The sequence below is a fragment of the Dermacentor variabilis genome, chromosome 1 (genome assembly GCF_050947875.1).
Source record: "Dermacentor variabilis isolate Ectoservices chromosome 1, ASM5094787v1, whole genome shotgun sequence".
In the NCBI taxonomy this organism is placed as follows: domain Eukaryota; kingdom Metazoa; phylum Arthropoda; class Arachnida; order Ixodida; family Ixodidae; genus Dermacentor; species Dermacentor variabilis.
In genome coordinates this window covers 121,557,432-121,577,399 of record NC_134568.1, presented here as the reverse complement: position 1 = coordinate 121,577,399, position 19,968 = coordinate 121,557,432, and the positions used below count along the sequence as shown (strand labels likewise).

Sequence of the window (19,968 nt, the reverse complement as noted above, 5' to 3'; positions counted from 1 at the left end):
TAGGAGTTAAGAAAACTAAGGACCGTCTCTTGCAAGAGTACTATTGGCCAGGGTGTTTTCGGGACGCAGACCATTCAGTGAGGACATGTGACACCTGTCAGCGGGTGGGCAAACCAGGGGACAAATCGAGGGCGCCGTTGAGATTGGTACCTATCATTACGGAGCCTTTTAGACGGCTCGTTATTGATACAGTGGGACCTCTGCCGGTAACAGCCACGGGGTACAGACACATTTTGACTGTGATCTGCCCAGCGACAAAGTTCCCTGAAGCAGTGCCGCTTAAAGAACTCAGCTCAGTTGAGATAGTCAATGCACTACTGTCCATATTTGCGCGAGTTGGTTTTCCTGCGGAAATCCAATCAGATCAGGGCACAGTGTTTACTAGCGCTTTGACGACAACTTTTCTCGAAAGGTGTGGGGTAAAGCTGTTACACAGCTCAGTGTACCACCCACAGTCGAATTCCGTTGAGAAGCTCCACTCCGTCAGGAAGCGCGTGTTGAGAGCCTTGTGTTTTGAACATCAAACTGACTGGGAGCTGTGTCTGCCTGGGGTGATGTTTGCATTACGGACCGCGCCGCATGCGGCTACGGGGTTTTCGCCAGCTGAGCTGGTGTACGGTCGCTCGCTGCGATCTCCGCTTCGCATGCTTCGAAAATCGTGGGAAGGCAGGGGCGACGACCCAGTCGTGGTGGAGTACGTGCTTAAGCTCCTCGAACGCTTAAGAAGGGCACAGGAGTTGTCAGGTGAAGCAATGGCAAAGGCCCAGCAGAGGGCCAAGGTTTATTATGATCGGACGCCAGGGCCCGTCGTTTTGAGGTGGGCGATGAGGTCATGATATTGCGCACATCGCTAAACAACAAACTAGACGTGCAGTGGGAGGGCCCAGCACGGATTGTTCAAAAACTGTCAGACGTCAACTACGTGGTGAGTCTGCCAGGAAAGCGGAAAGCACAGCAAGTTTACCACTGTAATCTGCTTAAACCTTATAGACAAAGGGAAGCAGTAGTGTGCATGATGGTAAACGTTCCCGAAGAGCTTCCGGTCGAGCTTCCGGGACTAAGCTCAGTGACGAACAGGAAAGACACCGATCAGGTCATTAGTGACTTAGTCAGTGGAGCATCGCTGTCGCCTGAGCAGAAAACCGAACTACACCAGCTCTTACAAGAGTTTCAAGGTCTGTTCTCTGAGAGGCCTGGTAGGACTTCTGTACTTACTCATGATATAGAACTTACCTCCCCAGAGCCAGTACGATCCAAGGCGTATCGGGTGTCACCCCGCCAGAGCGATATTATGGAGGCTGAGGTAAAGAAAATGCTACAGCTCGGTGTTATTGAGGCAGGTGAGAGTGATTTTACCTCCCCTTTGATTTTAGTTGAGGTACCGGGCAAGGAGCCTCGTCCTTGCGTCGACTACCGCAGGCTTAATTCCATCACTAAGGATCAAATTTATCCGATCCCTAACATCGAGGAGCGCCTTGAGAAAGTTAGTAGCGCTCAGTTTATTTCCACCCTAGATCTTGTCAGGGGTTATTGGCAGGTTCCACTTACAGAAGAGGCTAGTAGGTATGCGGCGTTCATTTCACCAATGGGAACATTCCGTCCTAAAGTGTTGAGTTTTGGTTTGAAGAACGCGCCATACTGTTTTTCAAGCCTCATGGATAAAGTGTTGCGGGGACAGCAAGAATTCGCTTTACCGTATCTAGACGACGTAGCGATATTCTCCGCATAATGGTCTGAGCATATGGCACACTTGCGGGCAGTGCTAACCCGCCTGCGCGAAGCGGGCTTGACAGTCAAGGCTCCTAAGTGCCAGTTAGCACAGGCCGAGGTTGTCTACCTCGGTCACGTGATTGGTCAGGGTCGTCGCCGCCCCTCTGAAATAAAAGTGGCCGCTGTGCGAGACTTCCCGCAACCGCGCACGAAGACCGATATTCGGTCGTTCTTAGGTGTCGCCGGCTACTATCAGAGGTACATCCCCAGGTACTCTGATATCGCGGCTCCCCTGACGGATGCTCTAAGAAAAACAGAGCCCCAAACAGTCGTATGGGACGAGACAAAGGAAAGAGCTTTTAGCGCCCTAAAGAGTGCCCTAACAAGCCAGCCTGTGCTACGATCGCCAGACTATACAAAAGGGTTCGTTGTTCAGTGCGATGCTAGTGAGCGAGGCATGGGCGTTGTACTGTGCCAACGGGAAAATGGAGAAGTAGAACACCCCGTCCTGTATGCTAGTCGTAAGCTGACCAGTCGTGAGCAGGCGTATAGCGCCACCGAGAAAGAGTGTGCGTGTCTCGTGTGGGCCGTTCAGAAATTGTCATGCTATCTAGCCGGCTCAAGGTTTATCATTGAGACGGATCACTGCCCTCTCCAATGGCTGCAGACCATCTCTCCCAAAAATGGCCGCCTCCTGCGCTGGAGCCTCGCTTTGCAACAATATTCCTTTGAGGTGCGTTACAAAAAGGGGAGTCTCAACGGTAACGCCGATGGCTTAAGTCGAAGCCCCTAACGTAGGAATCAGCCTCAAAATTGTTTGTTACTGATGTTTTTCTTCTTGAGGCAGGATTTTTAACATATTGCTTTTGTTTAGTGTTTCAAAGTGATGACATGCTTTCTAGTGCAATTTTCCAATTTGTGGACGCGTTCTGAATGCTGCTAGACTACTGTAAGGAACTAGGCAGTGGTATAGAAGGGGAAAGAGCCTGGCAGGGCTTAGTGAGGGTTGTGCCGTGCTTGCTGACTGAGCGGTTGAGTTTCGGCGTAGTTCTAGCGCTTGCCGGGAACGAGAACAAAAATGTGAACTCTCCCGAAGTCACTTTGCAGTGGCCTGTGCGAACCTGAACGAGAGAACGAGGCCTTCTCTGTGCGCTGCGCTCAAGAAACGTCGAGGGACGCCCGACTTCGGTTATGAGCATCATCGAGCGATATCCCTCCGGACAGCGGATGCAGTCCCCTGACCATCGGGATCTCCTTCCCCCGGCGGGGCGGTCTGTTACGTTTCGCCTACGACGCGCGTTATAGCCGGCGCGGATGCAACGGACGCTGGGGCTTCGTTCAAAGCGGCAGACATTTTGGCCCGTTCGGCGCCGCCGCTACGCCTCCCCGCCAAGCGTGTCCAGGCCTGTTCTAATGCCACGTGTCTTCATGTGCGTGTGTGTGTGTATGTGCATGTTGGTGCCCACGCTTGTCGAAGCGCGGCAGCCGGGGAGAGGAGCTCCCCCCAACTGTGAAGCGAGGGGGTCTGACCGGCGCCGACACGACGTATGAGCCACCTTCTCTTCCCATTGTGCCCCAGCGGCGCCGGCACGACGGCTGCGCCACCTTATCCCATTGTGCCCGAGCGGCACAGTCACGTGCTCGTCTATAGAGGGGTTCCTTCTTGCCCTCAACTGCGAGAGTATAAAAGCAGCTGCCCCCGGACGCCAAGAGGGGCTCCGATTTCTTCTGTTGAGTAACGTGCTCTCCCGTCTCTCTACTTCGGTCGACCTGACCGCCAACTCTTTGCGATGTTAGAATAAACAAGTTGTTTTGTTGTTACCAGTCGATTCATGCTTTGCCGGGACCTTCGGATGCTTCCAGTTGTGCCCCAGGCCGCCAGGCCAACGCTACCCTTGGGGCTTGCGACCCAGGTGCAACAACGGGCGTCAGCGCCGAGTTCCCAACAACTCGTGCCAGCGGTGCGAATACAACACCGTGCTTTAACTTCGCCGTGGATAAAAATAGTGTTCAAAACACTAGCACCTGAAGGAAGTTGTGGTAGAACCATCTGGTAGTCCGGAGAAGGCTTTTCCGTTGACCGGGAACCGCGGCCAAGGGCCGCTGTAACCGCTACTGGGGAGCAAGACATTCCGCGACCGTTCACTGCGGTGGCCGGAAGTGGAATCTAAGGCCAACGAGCCGACAACAGTTGCGGCGCGTTTACACCTACGTCATATCTTGACGAGCTGAAGAAAAAGAGGAGGACAACGACTACGATTATCCCGGCATTGGTAACACTCGGCCTGAGAGCGAAAAAAAAATGGAGGGCTCGTCCGGGATTTGAACCCGGGACCTCTCGCACCGTAAGCCAGAATCATACCCCTAGACCAACGAGTCCACAACAATTAACATTCGCGGCGCGTTTACACCTACGTCATATCTTGACGAGCTGAAGAAATGGAAGAGGACAACGACTATCCCGGCATTGGTAACACTCGGCCTGGGAGCGAAAGAAAATAGAGGGCTCGTCCGGGATTTGAACGCGGGACCTCTCGCACCTTAAGCGAGAACCATACCCTAAGACCAATGAGCCGACAACAGTTAACATTCGCGGCGCGTTTACGCCTACGTCATATCTTGACGAGCTGTAGAAAAAGAAGAGGACAACGACTACGATTATCCCGGCATTGGTAACACTCGGCCTGAGAGCGAAAAAAAAATAGAGGGCTCGTCCGGATTTGAACCCGGGACCTCTAAACTAAACGCGCGCTCAGTCTTGAGAAGAGGCATGCACGGCGTAATCACATAGATGTAATTGACGTAGATAATTGCGAACTAACCGACTGTGAGGACATAGCGCAAACGTTTTTCCAGCACTTCCAACAACTTTTTCCATCGAGCACTGTTGACGTAGATGCCTCTAGAGAGACGTTTTTGGGACGCATGCCGCAACTCTGCGACGAGACGAAGAACGGACTAGAGGCACCGATATCAGCACATCAAGTTGAAAAGGCAATTGATAATTTAAAACAGGAAAATCGCCCGGTCCGGATGGCATTTGTGCCGCTTTTTATAAACAGTTTAAATCAGAATTGTCACCTCTGCTCGCTGACGTCTTTAACGAAGCGTATGAAGTAAACGCATTGCCATATTCTTTCGGGGAAGCGCACACTGTGCTCATCCCTAAGACCGATGAGCCGGAGAAACTAAAACATGTAACATCGTACAGACCAATATCACTTACCAATAATGATCATAAGGTATTCATGAAGATAATTGCTGGCAGGTTACAATCAGTAATGGAAACCATTGTAGGTAGGCACCAAACATGCGGTATCAAGGGACGTACCATTAGCACAAATATACACATAATGAGATCAATTCTGGAATGTTGTGATGCATTAAGATCGCGAGTTGCTATTCTCCAACTTGATTTGGACAAAGCTTTTGACAATGCCATTTTAATTGCCATTCTGAAACATATAAATGTCGGGTCCATAATTACTGACGGGGTAGCCATGGCGTACCGGAACGGCACTACTAAGCTTATAATTTACAAGTCGCTGGGGGCCCCCATCAGCATTCAACGTTCCGTACGTCAGGGCTGCCCAGCCAGCCCACTTCTGTTCTGTATTTATCTAGAGTCTTTATGCTTGGCACTGATTGAAAACAAATGTATTCATGGGTTTACGATGCAAGCGTCAGAAGTCAAAGTCCTAGCCTATACCGATGACGTAGCCGTGTGTTGCAAAGACAAGGAGAGCGTTTGCAAACCATAAATGTTGTTAAAAACTTTGGCCAAATCACTGGAAGTAGAGTTAACTGGAGCAAGTACCTAGGTATTTGGCATGGGGAGTGGCCTAAGGCCCCCACTATATTTTTTCCAATGTCACATGGTCAACAACGCCAGCAAAATACTTGGGTGTGCCACTTGAAGCTTATAAACAGAGCGACGAATACTGGCAGTGCGAGCTCAAAAGTGCAAAAGAAAAGGCCGAAGCGTGGAAAGCTAAACACCTTTCGGTATTTGCCAGGGCTACTGTGTGTAACCTGTTTTTCGTAGCCAGGCTATGGTATGTTATGCAATTCATTTTCTGTAGTAGGGCCAATGTGCAGAAATTGCACAGAGTTTTTGCTGTGTTTGTATGGGGTTCCGGATGGGAGAGATGCAGCCGCAACAATTTGTTCAGAAGGGTGAAAGATGGAGGATTAGGGCTGGCCCGCTTGTTTGTGAGGCAGTTAGTTGGACGATTCTTTCTCTTCAGAAACAATGATGATCCATTTCTTCAAACAGTCTGCAAGGTTAGGCTAGCGCATTTGTTACCCGAGTTTATTGTATGCTCTCAAAGTATACCGGGGGCAGTGTTTGGTTTCTATAAGGAAATTGTGCTGAGTGTTCGTTTTCTTGCTGTATGGTTTTCCAAAGAATACTTATTTACGGTCACAAGAAAAAGGCTGCGCAATTATCTATTGGACAGCCTTTTTCCCCCACCTCTGTACCGAACTATATACAGTCGAGGCCCAGGCCAGAATGTCTTGAAACGCGTTAAAAAAATGCAGGTACCGCCTGGTATGAAAACTTTCTTTTTCAAACTACACACAGGTACTCTATCAGTTGCAACGTTTTTAGAAGAAAGGGGCTTTCACATGCCATGGAGCTCACATTGCTTCATATGCAAACAACCAGAGACACTAGACCATGTTTTTTTACACTGCTGGGCGGGAGTTTTCTTCTGTGATGTTCTACAGCGAACAATAAAGAAAGAATTTCCTCTTGACCCACAGGACATAAGATATCTACCGATAGATGACGAGGACGGAACACCTTTCGATCAGAGAATGTTAACTGGCCTCTACTGTATATGGCGAGCCCGCATGGCTGGCTTCTACTGCGATCCCGATGCAAGACCAGCCCGTGTTTTCTTTCGAGAACAAATAACATGTTTTTTTAATGTGCTTGCTACACAAGAGTGTCCTCCGCCTTAGATGGCCAGGATAGAACCCCTGGTTAATCTTAAAGAATTTTAAATGACGCCAGCCTAAATAAAACAGGCGGCTTTTACTTATTAATTTGTTGTAACGGATGAAAATTTCGTCTGTTTGTGTATATATGTTCATTATGTTCGCATTATTATGTACTGATGATTACCGGCAATAAAGAAAAAAAAAGATTATCCCGGCATTGGTAACACTCGGCCTGAGAGCGAAAAAAATATAGAGGGCTTGTCCGGGATTTGAACCCCGGACCTCTCGCACCCTGAGCGAGAATCATACCCCTAGACCAAGGAGCCTTTTTTTTTGTTTTCTTTCTTTCATGGTATTTATTAGAGTTGCATTCAACCATTCAACCAGACGTTCACCAGTTCTGTTTCTGAAAAAGAGCCTACTTTATTCAGCTTTTAGTTATCATGTCGACACTGAAGGTCGATATATATGTTGTGATTTTGTGTTGCAGGGTGTGCCATGGCGCATAGTCAACGTCTATGCATTTAATGACGCTGCAAAACGAACTCTTTTATTTGATACTGTGTCTAGTCTATTGGACTGTGATCGCTGCATTGTTTTAATGGGAGATTTCAATTGTGTATGTGATCCCAACGATCGAAGCGGCATTAACACTCAGCGGGACAGGAGTGGTGAAGTTTTGTCTAACATAATAGAAAATGCAGGGCTCGTTGATATAGGAGTGTCGGGACAGGGAGCTCGCTCTTATACAAGAATTCAAGGTCATTCCTACGCCCGCCTTGATCGGATTTATGTTTCTTCATCGCTCCTCTCTCGAGGACTATCCTGCATTACTATCCCCGTTTCATTCTCTGATCATTGTATGGTTATCGCAAACATTGGTGAAAAATTTGTAACTAATTTCCGACCACAGTGGGCACTCTGGAAGCTTAACTCTGAGCTCCTAAATGATCAGGAATTTATTAATCGCGTGCGCATGGCTCTAGCCAATTCTCTTTCTAGTGACTTGCCATTATTTGCTGCTTGGGAACTCTTTAAACAAGAGGTTCGTGCAGTGGCTATAGAAATTGGATCGGTGAAATCATTCTATAGAAAGAATGAAGAAAAAACGCTTCTTAAGAGCCTATGTAGCCTTTATGAGATTGAATGCGAAATGCCAGGCACTTACATTGTTGACATAGAAAACATTAAATGTGAGTTACAAAAGTATGACGCGCTACGTTACAGAGGTGCGCGAATTCGATCTCGAAACAGGCGTGCTCTGCAATCTGAGCAACCAACACGTGAAGCTTTACTTGACGAGCGACGTCACGGTATTTCCAAAGTAATTCCGGAAATATACTCCGAAGGTAGTCTTGTAACAAATACTAATGACATAATTTCTCAGTTCGAAACTTTCTACACTATGTTGTTTAGTGCTCCTCCGGACGATCACGATGCAAAAGTTTTAGAGAGTTTTGTATCTCTTGTCAAACCATTACAGGATGATGACTGTGCAGTGAGCAGTGGTAGCCTTACGATTCAAGAAATTGAGCTAGCTATTGATCAGCTGCCTTTGTCGAAAACACCCGGCCCCGATGGACTTTCATGTGAATTTTACAAAGCTTTCAAATCAATTATCAGCCCCATATTATTGCATATTTTTATTTTAAGTTTAGAGATTGACGCCCTTCCGCAGTCTTTTTGCAAAACCCACACAGTTTTAATTCCCAAAAGTTCAGATAAAGAGACACTGCGTTCCGTTGAAGGCTATCGACCAATCACATTGTCAAACGTGGATTACAAAATTTTTGCGAAAGTTCTATCTAATAGATTACAATTTGCGATGTCAATTCTAATTGGTTCCCATCAGACATGTGGAATCAGGGGCCGATCAATTCAAACCAACATACATATCGCCCGTACCCTTCTTCAATACTGTTATGGTTCCACTGAGCAGCTTGCAATGCTCCTGGTAGACCTTGCTAAAGCTTTTGATCGTGTCAGTCACTCCTATTTATTTTCCCTTCTGGAGCATGTCAATGTTGGCTCCATTGTGCTTAAAGGCGTTAGGCTTTGCTACACCTGTTGTACTACTCGTTTAGTTATTAATGGCCAACTCTCCGAACCCATTTCTATTTGCTCATCAGTAAAACAAGGCTGCCCGATGTCCCCACTACTATTCGCCCTTTACCTGGAACCGCTATGCTTAAGCGTAATTCAGTCGAGTAACATCCATGGCTTCAATATACTGGGTAATGAAGTTAAAGTCTTAGCTTATGCAGACGATCTAGCGTTCTTCTGCACGGATAAGTCCAGTGTTGAAAAAGTAGTATCGAAAATAGAAGAATTTGGCAGCGTATCAGGAGCGCGAATGAACTCCTCAAAAAGTTTAGGCTTATGGTTTGGCTCATGGTGCTATACACCAGAACAGTTTGCAGGCGTTAAGTGGACTGATGTCCCGCCAAAGTATCTTGGCGTGCCGCTAGACGCATATAAATTAAGCGCACACTATTGGAAAGAACGGGTTTCGGTACTGCAAAGTTACGCCCAGACATTCGTTCCACAACGACTTTCTATTTTTGGGAAAGCCGAAGCCTGCAATAAGTTCTTGGCAACAAAAATTTTCTATGTATTGCAAGTTATCCATTGTGCTAGGCTATACATCCAACGCTTTCACCGTATCTTTGCAACCTTCGTATGGTCTTCAACTTTTGAGCCCATGAGGCGCGATAATATCTTTAGGCCTGTTAGTGAAGGTGGGCTGGGCTTAGTACATCTTTATGTGCGGCAAATAGTGTCTCGTTTCTTCTATTTTCGCGATACTTCCCATCCTGTAATTCGTTCATACATGCAAGTCACACTTGTTAATGTGTTACCTGATTTAGTTGTTTCTTCAAGTTTTTCTTCGCGCTTATGCTTGTGGGGGTTCATGCAAGAAGTTTACTTGGCGGTTCGTTTCCTGACAGTTCGGTTTTCCACTGAATACTTGTATTCTGTGTCGGGCAAAACGTTGTACAAAGACTTACTATCCATGCTATTTCCGCCTCCACTTTACCGATCAATATGCATTAAATTGCCAGGCCACGATGTGCTAAAGCGAGTTCGCAAAATGTATTTATCCCCTTGCTGCAAAACATTCTTTTATAAAGTTCATAGTGAAACCATACCGGTTAAAACATGGCTACAAAAAAAAAAATAGACCAAGGAGCCTTTTTCATGTTTATTGCTAGTTCTCAACGCTTTCACATACTCGTACATTTTATGAGCAACACAACCAAAACCAACAAAATAAATAAAATATTCCACACTTCACGTAGAAAATGAAACATTCTGTAATAAAGCGGCCAGCACAACTTGGCTGACTTTGTCTATTAAAATTCTTTGAGGAATGCCAACGCTTCCATCCTCTTTAGCCACTCAGGTAAAACAAATTCTCCTTTTTTTACTTCAATAAAGCGTGAAATGTGTTCACGGAAATGCAGGCGCGCAGGCCGTGCGTCTGGGTCACAATAGAAGCCCTCCATTCGGGCTCGCCATATACATTAGAGGCCTGTGAGCATGATGAGCTCAAAAGGGACGCCGTCCTCATTATCTAATGGCAGAAATCTGATGCCGTACGGATCCAACGGTAAATCTTTCTTTATGGTTCTTTGGAGGACATCCCAAAACAACACCCCCTCCCAACAATGCAGGAACACATGGTCTACTGTTTCTGGTTTTTTGCAAATCAGACAGTTGGAACCCCACGGCATGTAAAAACCGCGTTCTTCCGAGAACGTTCTCACTGTCAAAGTGCCCGTGTGAAGCTTGAAGAAAAAAGATTTCACTCCTGGCTGCACGTCCATTCTCTTTACGCGTTCACGTCACTGTACAATTTCTTTCTTTTTACACTGAACAGATAGTCATTCGAGAACCGTATTGACAAAAAACGGACACTCGCTACTATCTCTTTTAAAAAAACCGAATACAGTACCAGGCATTATTTGACTGCTGATAACAAACTCTGGTAACGCATAACAAAGTCTCACTTGACACGCCGCTCTTAAGAACGGCTCGTTGACGTCACGAAAGAAAAAAAAATCTATTTAGAAGCTGTCGCACGAAAAGGTGTGCCCGACCCAAGCCCCCATCTTTCACTCGCCGAAAAAGATTCGTACGGCTGCAGCGGTCCCAGCTGGACGCCCAAATAAAGACAGCAAAAACTCGATGCAACTTCTGCACATACACTCGCGAACAATACAACACTTGCATAATATACCATAATTTACTAACAAAAAATAAATTGCACACTGTCGCTCTGGCGAAAATTGAGAGATGAGCACCTTTCCACCTCTCCGCCTTTTCTCGTGTTTCTTTTACGTTTTCTAGCCATAAATCATCAGTTTCCTTATAATTTTCAAGTAGAACGCCGAGGTACTTTACTGGTGTTTCAACCCATTTCACGTTAGCAAATCTGTTGGGGGCCGACGGCCACTCGCCATGCCAGAACCCCAGGCACTTTCCCCAATTCACGAGGCTCCCCGTCACTTCCCCAAACCTTCTTACTACCGCAATAGTCTCCAGAAGGCTATCTTTTTCCGTACAACACACAGCTATATCATCAGCATACGCCAAGAGCTTCACCTCCGACGCTTCTAATCGGAAACCATGAACCCGGTCATTTTCAATAATTGCTAGAAATAACGTTTCAATAGAAATACAAAATAAGAGCGGACTCGCTGGACACCCTTGACGTAGACTCCGCTGGACCTCAACTGGGCACCCCAATCTGTTGACTATGAGGCGCGTTTTGCAGTTTTGATACGCTATGGATATACTGTCCGTGATGATTGAGCCTAAATTAACATGTAACCATCGAGCCGACAACAGCTCACGTTCGCGGCGCGTTTACACCTACGTCATCTCTTGACGAGCTGTAGAAAAAGAAGAGGACAACGACTACGAATATCCAGGCATTGGTAACACTAGGCCTGAGAGCGAAAAAAAATAGAGGGCTCGTCCGGGATTTGAACCCGGGACCTCTCGCACCCTAAGCGAGAATCATACCCCTAGACCAACGAGCTTTTTTTTTTAATTCGCTGAATGGCACATCACGTGCAAAGAACAACAGAAGAACAAAAGTATTTACAGAAAAATGACACTGAAAAATGCTTAAAACATCAAACACGCTTTGGTTGTCGTGGGATGATTATAATGAAATGAGATCATTCAGAACGGGTAGCCATTCCGGCTGATCTTCGCCTGCACAATATACATCCCTGGTGTGAGCTATACTTTCTATGATGTATTCTCTGGCTGGGCGTGCGTTTACATCCGCATGCCTCACCGCCGTATGCGTCTTCCAAATTGCGTGCATACTCAACAACATGAACATATCATATGGTATGTCACTTTCACATCGAACCGGCAGAAAACGAATACCGTATGGTGTTACAGGGAGGTCTTTCTTTAAAGTTCGCTGAAGGATGTCCCAGTGAAATACGGCATTCCAACACTCCAAAAAGATGTGATCAATACTTTCCGGCTTACAGCACAAGAGGCAATTAGTACTCCATGGAACAAATAGGCCCTTTTCCTCTAGCCATGGTTTCACGGGCAACGTACCTGTATGTAGCTGAAAAAAAAGGTCTTGGCTGATGGCCGTACTACCATTCTTTTGATTCTTTTAAAGACATCTTTTCCGGGCCCGATTGCATACATGGTGCGATACAAGGGTTCTGGCATCATTACGTCGATAAGATCTTTATACAGCCGTTTTTTCTTAACTTCGCACAAGTACTGCAGAGAAAACGAACCTTTAATATACTGAACGCCGATACTACTTCGCGCAGATAACCACGTATACCCATTCGCCCTGCACAAGAAGTCGATACAATGAATTCAGGTAAATAACAGCATAATCTAACTTGTACCATGCTGCGCAAGAATGGATGACTCTGATCTCGTAGAAAAGTAAACCTCGACACCATCTGTCTTACAAAAAAATGGGCCAATCCCAGCCCACCAGCTCTAACTGATCGAAAAAGATTTGTACGACTCGTGCGTTCCCATTGGGATCCCCAAACAAAAGTGGCAAAGATTCTTTGTATCTTCTGAATGTTTAGCCTATTCATGCACAGCACCTGAAGCACGTACCTAACTTTCGCTGCTAAAAAGATATTGCAGACTGTTGACCGGGCGAATATCGAGAAGTTTTTCCCTCCCCACTTATGTATAATAATAATAATAATATTTGGGGTTTTACGTGCCAAAACCACTTTCTGATTATGAGGCACGCCGTAGTGGAGGACTCTGGAAATTTTGACCACCTGGGGTGCTTTAACGTGCACCTAAATCTAAGCACACGGGTGTTTTCGCATTTCACCCCCGTCGAAATGCGGCCGCCGCAGCCGGGATTCGATCCCGCGACCTCGTGCTCAGCAGCCCAACACCATAGCCACTGAGCAACCACGGCGGGTCCCACTTATTTACCTTCTCTCTCAGCGTTTCTGTTTCGTCCTTCCAATATTCATCTGGATCTTTATATCCCTCTAGTGGTACCCCGAGATACTTTGTGGGTACGTCCCTCCATTTCACATTTTCGAAAAAATCTGGCATTGCCTCCCAGTTGCCATGCCACAGACCTACACATTTATCCCAGTTATTGCACTACCGGACCAGTTGCAGTACTTGTCGACTACTCTCACAGTTTCGCTAATACTTTCTCTGTTTTCACAGAAGACGGCAATGTCATCAGCATAAGACAATAATTTGACCTCCGCCATCATAAGCTTAAAACCACGTACTTTGTTATTGTGAATTATGCTCAAACAAAAGGGCTCTAAGTAAATAGCAAACAATACAGGGGAAATTGGACACCCATGGCGAAAGCTCTTGGAAATATGAATACTTTCAGTGACTTTGTTAATGACAATGTTAGCCTCACAATTTTTGTATGACATTTTCACACCTTCTAAGATAACATTCCCGACATTTACATGTTCCAATACTGTAAAAAGTACGTCATGCACTACATGATCGAAAGCCTTTTTGAGGTCTAATTGTAACATCGCGATTTTCCTGTCCCATGCATCACAGTATTCGAGGATGCTCCTCGCTTTGTGAATGTTCGTTGCTATGGTTCTGCCCTTTATGCCGCACGTTTGGTGAGGTCCTACGATTAATTGTATTACAGTCTGCAGTCTTTTGGCTAGCACCTTCATGAACACCTTATAATCTACATTGGTGAGGCTTACAGGACGATAAGCACTCACCGATAAAACCTTCACTGGATCGTCGCTTTTGGGTATCAGTACAATATGTGTCCTTCTAAAGGATGGCGGTGCATCCTTTATTTCGTACGCCTCAGCGAAGAGCCGCGAAAGAGCCTTCGAGAGTTCATGCTTAAACGCCTTGTAAAAAGCAGCACCAAGTTCGTCTGGACCCGGCGTTTTCCCTTCATTTAGATCGTCTATTGCTCCTTCTATTTCAGTTAAGCCAATTGGCCTTTCAAGGCGTACTTTTGTTTCGTTATCTAATGTAGGCATTAGTGTCAAAAATTCACCGTGTAAAGAGGCCTCACGTTTACCGCTGCATCCCAGTAATCCTTTGTAATATTCGACAAACGCTTGTTGGATCATCAATTTGTCCCTTGTAATCTCTTCACCATACGTTATCTGCGTTATTGCCTTACGTGAAGCGTACCGCTTCTCCTCGCTGAAGGATCGTTTCGTCGGTGTTTCGCCGAGCCAGAGGTGTTCTGCGCGTGCGCGTATAACCGCGCCTCTGTATTTTTCTATATCCATTATTTCAAGCTGATTCTTTATTTTTCTTATTTCTTCATTGAAAGTGCCTGGCTGCGCGCTCTCGACTGTCAACAAGAATTCCAACTGACACTGTAGTTCCCTTTCTTTTCTTTTTCATTCTGGTGTAAAATGGAAGATCTCTCGATAGCGCTAATTTTTACTTCTTCCTTAAACCGCTCCCATGCATCAACAAATCTCCCCGACTCAAACAAGTGCATTTTTTTCTATAAGTGCTTCCACATTGTCTACAAAGACTATCATTAAGTAATTTGTTGTTGAGTTTCCACAACTTCCACGAAAAACTTGACCTACTTTTTTTCACGCCTATTGAAAACATTACGACACTGTGGTCAGAAAACACTACCGGTTTAACCTCGTAACTGTTGCAAAGTGGTACAAGCACATCTGCCACGTATGCTCTGTCTAAACGGGAGTGGAAATCACGTTGGAAATGTGTATAGAAAGTGCCACTTCAGTTTTGCAGTACATTTCCGACATCATCTAGGCCACACTCTTGCGTAATCGTAGATAAAAACAAAGCACTTTGATCCCGAACTGGCAATCCCTTGCTCCTATCTTCCTTCAGGCATACGCAGTTAAAATAACCGAGCAGTATCACTTTTCTTTCACATTTTAAATATGGTTCAACACTTGCAAAAAACCTAAGACGATCTTTAACGCTATTTGGTGCATATATACAAATGACGCGCCATTTCTGAAACGAAAACAGAAAATCACAAACGACAATTCGGCCGTTTTCACTAGTATAAACATATTCTTCCACAAGACCTAAAGAACTACGCAAAAAAAAAAGGCACATCTTCCAGAGGTTCCAAGGGAATGACATACGCAAACGTTGTACGAAGAACTAAAAGGTTCGACCATGCGATCCGTTTGATCCTGACTTTCAACCTTCGTCTCCTGAACAGCTATCAAATCAAGGTCATACTCGCGGAAGAGACGACTGACCTGATATTGCCTTCGTCTAGACCGTAGGCCCCGAACGTTCAATGTGGCAACCCGTAACGCGTTTTTAGATTGCGAAGTCCGCGTGTCAGTAGGAACGGATCGCATGGTTCCTACCTCACACATAGTCCCGGCGTCGCCGGTGCAAAACCTTGAAGGACTTGCGGGTATACACGCACACGGCGTGCGCCCGCCACACACGTCACATGATGCTGAAGCCATTCTAGCCGTGTCCTTTTGCGTCTATGGTTTTAAGGCCCTTCGTTGAAGCACAACCCTCGTTGCTACGAGGGTGGCTTCGCCAGCGGTCGGGTGCCCGCTCCGATGTTCGGTATGGGCTTAGTGCTGGGTCGCCTGCCCGTGGCCACCTTCGTCGCCGGCTCGTCTCCTGCCCCCTTGCCTGGTCGGCCGCCGTCACGAGCGACCTCTTCAATCGGTGGCTTTGTAGTTGCGCCCCTTACACCTGCACTCACGACATCCATGTCTTCTGGCTGGCTGTTTGACGCGCTGTTATGCTTTCCTTCGTCTTTGTCGTTTTCGTCCACCGGAGCACCGTTGCCCGCCTTGGTTGACTCGATACGACGCCCAACATCTCCGGCGCGGCCCACTTTCTTTTCTTTCTCCGTCGACGATTTAGAAAGGGGCGTGTACACGGGCCCCCCATTCTGCTGCTGGCCGCTTCTTCTGCGTCAACTTGGTCCATGATGTGCTCCGAGACACGGTCGGCTGTAATAGCACCTGCCACATTGGCATATGTCTGAGTGCATTCGTTGTCTTCATGACCATAGCGCCTGCACTGACCGCACCGGGGTATGCGACAGTCGCGTCTAATACGCCCCGTTCGGCGACACCGTAAGCACAGTGGCGCTTGGCCTGGCACAACCAGAAGTGTTGTCATACCACCCACTCGAAGCTGATGTGGTAGGTCCTCGATAGACACTCCGGTTTTCAGTTCCAGTGCTACGGTACGAGTCGAAGTTCCCTTGTCCGTGATACCATGGACGCGCCATCGCTCCTTCGATACTTGTGTCACCTTTCCGTAGACCGCAAACGCAGTGCGTACATCTTCATCCGGCACATAATGCAAAAGCCAATGTAGCTTCAGCCGAACGTCTTGCTTGTTTGGGTCGATAACGAGACATCGCCTCTCCTTTATCGTGATGTCACCAACCGCGAGCATCTTCTTCATTGCTTCCGCTGTACTGAAGGTCACCGCCCAGACGTGGTTCATCTGGAAAGCCCCCAAAGCAAGCACCTCCGGCAGCATTCCCAGACGAACCATCGTGTCACGGACGTCTTCCACACGATAAGGTCTTGCCCGGATGTCTTCGTGCAGAAAAACAGTATTTGTAACACACGCACCTTTAGGTAACTGTGGCAAAACGACTTCATATTCCTGGTTTTCTTCGGGAAAAATCCTGTTTCCACGACCCATATGGATCGCTGTATCCGCTCCACCGGAGCTCTTGGTGACACAACCTTTCGCTAGCGCGTCCGGAAGTGGAATCAGACCAACGAGCTTTTTTTTCTTTATTACCGTTTTCATGGTACATACAAAATATACACACTTTACAAATGGTAAAAGGGCCACCAGTCTTTGGTGTGCACGTGGCTTTAAGAACGCCCAAGTTTAGCAAGCTTGTTCAATAATCTAATCCATTCTGGTTTTTCGTTTTGAGCATCGTAGACTTCTTTTATGTAACACACACTTTCAATAAAATATTCACGAGTACTTCGAGCATGTACATCCACATGTCTAACGGCCATGCGCGTGCGCCACAGGCTGTGCAACCCTAATAACATAAACATGTAGTAAGGCACTCCTCCTTCGTTTTCCGTTGGGGAGAAAACGGATGCCATAGGGTGTTATCGGCAAGTGTTTCTCTATAGTTCGCTGCAGAATATCCCAGTGGAACAAGGCGTCCCAGCAGTCTATGAATATGTGTTCAATTGTTTCTTGCTTATGGCATAGTAAACAGTCTAGAGACCAGGGAATAAAAATACCTCTTTCCTGAAGCCATGGTTTTACTGGTAGTGTATTGGAATGTAGTTGAAAAAAGAAAGACTTTGCTGATGGCCTGACATGCATACGTTTTACCCCTTTCAGCACATTTCTTTCAGTAGCTAAACTGAACATCGATCTGTACAGCGGTACTGGTAGTACTACATCAATTAAATCTTTATACAAACGTCTTTTAGGAACGTGACTGAGGTATTCCATTGAAAAGCGTACCTTCAGATACCGAAATGCCCATATCACTTCCTTCAGAAATCCGCTCATAGGGCCATTGTTTACTACACAACTAGATATAATTAATTCAGGAAGAGCCGTAACTAGTCTCAGTTGCATCACATTAATGAGGAAAGGGTGTTTTTGGTCTCTAAGAAACGCAAAACGAAACACTATCTGTTTCAAGAACAGATGTGCCAGCCTAAGCCCTTCTGTTTGGACGGATCGAAATAGATTTGTTCGACTGGTTCGCTCCCACTTTGACCCCCATACGTACACTACCAGTACCCTATGCAAACGCTGCACGTGCAATCTAGTCATAGACAATGCTTGCAATACATAGCACACTTTTGCAACGGCGAATAAATTACAGACCGTCACGCGGGCAAACATTGAAAGACTACGGCCACCCCATTTGACTGTTGTTCCTTGCACTTTCTTTGTTTTGTCTTCCCAGAATCCCGCAGTCTCCTTGTAGTCCTCAAGCGGCACCCCAAGATACTTTGTCGGCGCAACGGTCCACTTCACATTCACAAAAATAGGTGGGGTGTTTTCCTATGTTCCATGCCATATTCCCAGGCACTTATCAAAGTTTATGACGCTACCCGTCATTTTACAGAACGATAAGACGTCCGTTACCGCGGTCGCGACACTTTCCTTATCGCTACAGAAGAAAGCAATATCATCCGCATATGTTAGCAGTTTTACTTCCGCTGACTGCAAACGAAAACCTATAATACTGTTGTTATAAATAATTTTTCTGCAGAATGGCTCAAGGTATAACGCAAATAATAAAGCACTTAAAGGGCACCCCTGGCGCACATTTGAGCGTACCTGAAAGCTCTCACTTACATCCTTAGTTATTATAAGATTAGCGGTACAGTTAGCATAACACATCCTAACTCCATCTAAAAGCATCAAACCAACATTTACATAATCAAGAACTGCGAAAAGGATATTGTGGGATACACGACCAAACGCTTTTTGTAGGTCAAGCTGCAGCATGCTACATGCTCGTCTCACGCATCGCAACATTCTAGAATGGTTCGTGCAACATCAATATTTGTGTAGATTGATGTACCTTTGATTCCGCCTGTCTGATGTGGTCCTACAATTCGTGTTATAACTCGCTGTAACCTCTTTGCCAAGATTTTAGTAAATATTTTATAATCAACGTTAGTCAATGCTATTGGGCGGTAAGGCCCTACTGACAGCTATTTCCCTGGTTCTTCCGTTTTGGGAATGAGCACTATATGCGAGCGGCCAAAGGACGGGGGTGCATATCTTCGTTTATATGCTTCAGCAATTACCTGATGCAAGATTACGCTCACATCTTTTTTGAAGGCCGTATAGAAGGCCGATCCCAACCCGTCAGGTCCAGGAGACTTCCCTCGAGCTAAATCGTCAATGACCTCTTCAACTTCTTTCTGGCTGATCGATTCTTCCAGACATTCGCGGTCAACATCATCTAGTTTTGTCATGCTGGCAAGGAACTCTCGTTCGAACTCTTCCCGGACATCGCAACTTCTTCGAAATAATTCGCTATAGTGCTCTAAAAACGCTCTCTCTATTTTTGCTTGTTCGTCAGTGACTTCATTCTTATAACTTATTTTCCGTATTGCGTTTTGCCTAGCGTAAGCCTTTCATCTGCAAAGGCTCGCTTTGTGGGCTTTCGCCGAGCCATAGCTTTTCGGCTCTTGCTCGGATAACCGCTCCTCTGTACTTATCTTCGTCGATAAGCTCCAGTTGGCTTTTAAGTTCATTGATCTGCTTTGTGAATGTACCAGGCCTATCGGCTTCCACTCTGTACATAAAATCCAATTCTCTTTGTATTTCTTTCTGGTTGTTCCTTTCTTCGTTTTTCATTACGCTCGCATTTTCTATTGCACAAATTTTTATTTTTTCTTTAAAAAGCTGCCACCGTTCTATCACGTCATCATGTCTCCCCAATAGCTGTTCGAACTTTTCCTTGACGCGCTCTACAAATGATGCATTATGCAGCAGCTTGTCATTAAATAGCCACATTTTCCAATTAAAGCGCGAGGCCTCTCTATGCGTACCAATTGTGACTGACACCAAACAATGGTCGCTGAATGACACATGTTTAACGGCATAACTATGGCACGCCGCTACTAAATGCAATGAAACGTATACCCTATCCAGTATCGCGTGGCTCGCACGCTGGTAGTGTGTAAAGACTGGCTCGACCAACGAGCCGACAACAATTCACGTTCACCGCGCGTTTACACCTACGTCATATATTGAAGAGCTGTAGAAAAAGAAGAGGACAACGACTACGAATATCCAGGCATTGGTAACACTCGGCCTGAGAGCGGAAAAAAAACCAGA

The 19,968-nt window shown here is 46.2% G+C and overlaps 2 non-coding genes across 2 annotated transcripts; both read right to left on the bottom strand.

The window, feature by feature from the left end:
- Positions 1 to 4,013: 4,013 nt before the first annotated feature.
- TRNAR-ACG (transfer RNA arginine (anticodon ACG)) lies at positions 4,014 to 4,089 on the bottom strand. Its single transcript has one exon. It is a non-coding gene; the product is annotated as a tRNA-Arg (tRNA).
- Positions 4,090 to 11,630: 7,541 nt separating this feature from the next.
- TRNAP-AGG (transfer RNA proline (anticodon AGG)) lies at positions 11,631 to 11,702 on the bottom strand. The gene has a single exon. It is a non-coding gene; the product is annotated as a tRNA-Pro (tRNA).
- Between the last annotated feature and the right edge of the window lie 8,266 nt (positions 11,703 to 19,968).